The sequence below is a fragment of the Topomyia yanbarensis genome, chromosome 1 (assembly GCF_030247195.1).
Source record: "Topomyia yanbarensis strain Yona2022 chromosome 1, ASM3024719v1, whole genome shotgun sequence".
NCBI classification, from domain to species: domain Eukaryota; kingdom Metazoa; phylum Arthropoda; class Insecta; order Diptera; family Culicidae; genus Topomyia; species Topomyia yanbarensis.
The window spans coordinates 61,096,351-61,100,398 of NC_080670.1; the positions used below are offsets into that span (position 1 = coordinate 61,096,351).

A 4,048-nucleotide genomic window follows, 5' to 3' on the forward strand; every position below is an offset into this window, starting at 1 on the left:
ATTGATGTCGGAAGTTGATTAGTATGCTGCGAAGGTTGGTTAATTGTAATGACATGAGTAGAATGGATTGAATGAATCCCTTATGAACGAAATTCTCAATTTAAGTATGCACTAACCGAAAACAAATACATGTTACAGAAACGTAAATGGCGCAATTTATTGTGCATTTGTGTATGATAGGAAAGTAAATAAGCTTGTTCTTAATTTTTTTAGTGCAGTCGTGATCGCCAGGATTAACGGAGTATTCGTCTGTAGCTGCTACGCTCCCCCAAGATGGACACCAGAGTAGTACAACCGGATGCTGGACGCACTAACCGACTCGTTAGCCGGGTAAACACCGGTTATTATAGTAGGAGATTTTAACGCTTGGGCCGTGGAGTGGGGTAGGTGGCTGACTAACGCAAGGGGTTACAGCCAATTGGAAGGCGAAACTGGTCGTAAAGGTTCCACTAACACATTCCGTAAAGACGGCCGGGAATCCATCATCGACGTAACATTCTGCAGCGCGTCGCTAACATGAATTGGTGAGTTAGTGAGCAGTACACACATTGTGACCACCAAGTGATTCACTACACCATTGGTCAGCGAAATTGTACGGTAACGCCGAGAGTGAGGAGTGGCGAACTGTAGTGGATAATAAAGGACTTCGACAAGGACCATTTTGTGGAAGCACTTCGTGCTGACAGAGTCACTCCAATTCCGAGTGCCGATGAGCTGTCGGAAACAGTAGGTGCATGCGATGTAACAATTCCGAATAAAATGGAGCCGAGGAACTACCGGCGTCCGGCATACTGAAACGAAGGGCTAAGCGTTCTCCGAGCTGCCTACCTAAAAGCCAGAAGACGTGTTCAGAGAGCAAGATCTGAGGCAGTCAGAGAAGAGTGTAAGATAACGTTCCAGGCGGCTAGGGTCACTGTTAACTGTGAGATAGTGCTAAGCAAGCTCACCTGCTGCAAGGAGCTGTGTAGAGAAGTAGCCGCTAACCTCTGGGGCAATGCTTACCGTGTTGTTATGGCCAGGATCAAGGGTCCAATGACGCCAGTCAAAATGTGCGCTGATAAGCTGAAAATTATCGTGGAGGGCTTTTTCCCGAAGCACGACCCAACCGCGTACACCGTACGTTGATTCAGACGGTGGAAATGCTGGTGGCAATCGAGTTCCCAACGACGAGCTCCTTATAGTGGCAAAAAGGCTAAAAGCGAAGAAAGCTCCCGGACCGGATGGTATCCCCAACGTGGTATTGAAGACTGTGATCCTAGCGTTTCCGGACATGTTCAGGATAGTCCTACAGAAATGCCTGGACGATGGCTACTTCCCGGATAGATGGATGTTGCTGCCAAAACCAGGGAAACCGCCAGGAGATCCAACATCGTATCGGCCTATGTGCCTACTAGGTACTCTCGGTAAGCTCCTAGAAAGGGTCAGCCTCAACAGGCTGACGACCTACGCTGAAAGTGAGAACGGACTATCGCAGAGACAGTTCGGATTCCGGAAGGGGATACCGACGGTGGACGCTATCCGCACAACGTCATCGCGAGCGCGGATAAAGCATTGAAGCAAAAAAGAAGGGATAATCGCTACTGCGCCGTGGTAACGATAGACGTGAAGAACGCGTTCAACAGTGCTAGCTGAGGGGCGATCGCCGTAGCGCTGCACAAAATGCGGGTTCTATCTGCACTACATGTGCAAGGTACTGAAAAGTTACTTGCAGAACTGAGTACTGGTCTACGAAACGAACATGGGGCAGAGGTCGATTAGGGTCACTGCGGGAGTACCTCAGGGCTCAATACTCGGACCAACTCTCTGGAATAAAATGTACAACAGAGTGTTAACACTGGAATTGCCCAGGGGAGTCGAGTTCGTCGGCTTTGCAGATGATGTTGTCTTGACGATAACAGGCGAGACCCTTGAGGAGGTGGAGATGTTAACGGCAGAGATGATAGGCATCGTGGAAACTTGGATGTATGGTGAGTTCACCGTCGGGGACCATCCAAGTAGACTGTGATTAGGTCGGGAGCTGAATGACTCACGGAAACATTAGATAAAGAATCAGCACCGGAACGGCTCACGGGGACGAAAGCTAAGCGGCGACATAATAGATGGAGACAAGATCCGAATGTGAAATCAAAGTTCAAAGGTCGAGCCATTTCATGAACCAAGTGATGCTCCAAGATAGAGCAGAGGAATTACTATACTATAAAAACACACACTGACATTTACCGAACTCGACGAACTTAGTCGAATGGTATAAGAAACTCAGGCCTCGGTTAAAAGTCGTTTTCAGAGTGATTGTATTGCCTTTCTATAGGAGAAAAGCAAAAACGTCGTTTGTGGACATATATTGTTCAAAATTCTATCTATTGAACGAGTAGATTTTGCGTTATAATATACACCGCAAAACAAGTATAATTTGAAACCCGTCTGGAGGTTCATTATTATTCGCTAAATTTGCAAAAATGTCGAGAAAATATTGCTCAATTGTTACATTATTATCTGAACATTGAATTAATAACGCTGTCTGCATCGCTAAAACAAGTAAAAATGTTTTTTTTTACCAAATAATCATACATACATCCTCCCCCTTAAAGGGACTAAATCTTGGATTAAATTTTCCAGTTTACTGTGAAGGTGCTGTAGTTTTTACTAGAAAAACTAAAAACAAGAGAACTACGCAGAGAAAAACATTTTTGGTCAAGTATTCTTGAGTCAGGACTCCTGGCATTATATGGCAATACGTCCCACGTTATCAGGATAGGCAGTTAAGCGTTAGATCTTTTTTTACAGCTGAAGACTTATCCAAAGGATAGAAAATTGAGTCTTTGCAGTTTTACCAACGACACGACCTGAAACTTAATGAAATTTATACTGAAAAAAGTGACCGAGTTATTTACAGCCAGTTACCAGCACATTGAGTGACCCCTTGATTCGACCGCAAAAATATTTTTACAGCAACACTTCCTTGTTTATTTGATTTTCAGTTGCTGCTAGCAACCAACTTATGTTTACCAAAAAAATTCATTCGGACGTGTCCATGAACGATTTCCTGTATAATTTGGTGACATTGCTCGGTGAAGATATGGATTGTGTTTCTCGTATCATCAGGTGAGTAGTGCACATTCCCTTGTTTAATCTAATTAAAAGATCATACACCATAGATCCGCACGATACGATACTAATGCTGAATGTCTTCTTACGATATTTACCGTAAACTGGTACCGCGTCAGGTTGTATGATTGTTGGATTATCAGCTAGTGGATGTAGCCGTCGTTATCTCTATAGCAAGGGTTATCATATCCGCGTTCTACAGTCCAAATGGCAAATTAATAGCCTCTGGTTCGTCCAACAGAACAATTTATATATAGAATCATTTTCATTTATATCTTTATTGGCTAAGACAAGTAATTCCAATATAAATGTGTTTTTCGTATTTGCAACATGACTTGTGATCTATTCCAGCGTCTGTGTCAATTTGCCGTTATTAATATTTCAGCTATAACGTACCAAAAATTGTTGCAGATCAACGTATGATTGGCTAATTCCACTACATTCTAGAGCGAGAAGGTCTGAAGAAAATGTTCGCCAACTAGAACCGGCTGAATCAGATAGATCTAGCCGAAATTCAAAAGCCCAGATGTAGATTTCACCGCTCATCTAGCGAAGAAATTGTATTGGCATGTATAATGTGATGAATATTTTTATGCTACTGTCATTTACTTCTAGATATCATCGATATAGGTTACTCTTTAGTATGTTTGCAAAAACGATCGCTTTTTATAAATGAACAGAGTGGGCAATCTCTTCTATGAATATAGTGAACGTTTTGAAATAATTACCAGATTTTAAAAATGTACTATTGCACGTTGGGAGTAAGTATTTAACACACGATAATATTTTTAGTTCCATAGAAAGTTCAATATTTGCTCAACAAACTTTTCCCTAAAACATATATTATTTACAAATAAACAGTTTATTGAATTGTGTATGAGTGGTTTGAATTATCCAAAGAGTTTTGTATTTTAACTCTCCGGAAGTCGCGCATATGGCCCAC

The 4,048-nt window shown here is 42.4% G+C and overlaps 1 long non-coding RNA gene across 1 annotated transcript; it reads left to right on the forward strand.

Annotated features, from left to right (window-relative positions):
• The first annotated feature begins 2,844 nt into the window (after positions 1 to 2,844).
• On the forward strand, positions 2,845 to 3,831 carry LOC131676316 (uncharacterized). Its single transcript, XR_009303118.1, has 3 exons — positions 2,845 to 3,102; positions 3,156 to 3,398; positions 3,457 to 3,831. It is a non-coding gene; the product is annotated as an uncharacterized LOC131676316 (long non-coding RNA).
• Positions 3,832 to 4,048: the final 217 nt, after the last annotated feature.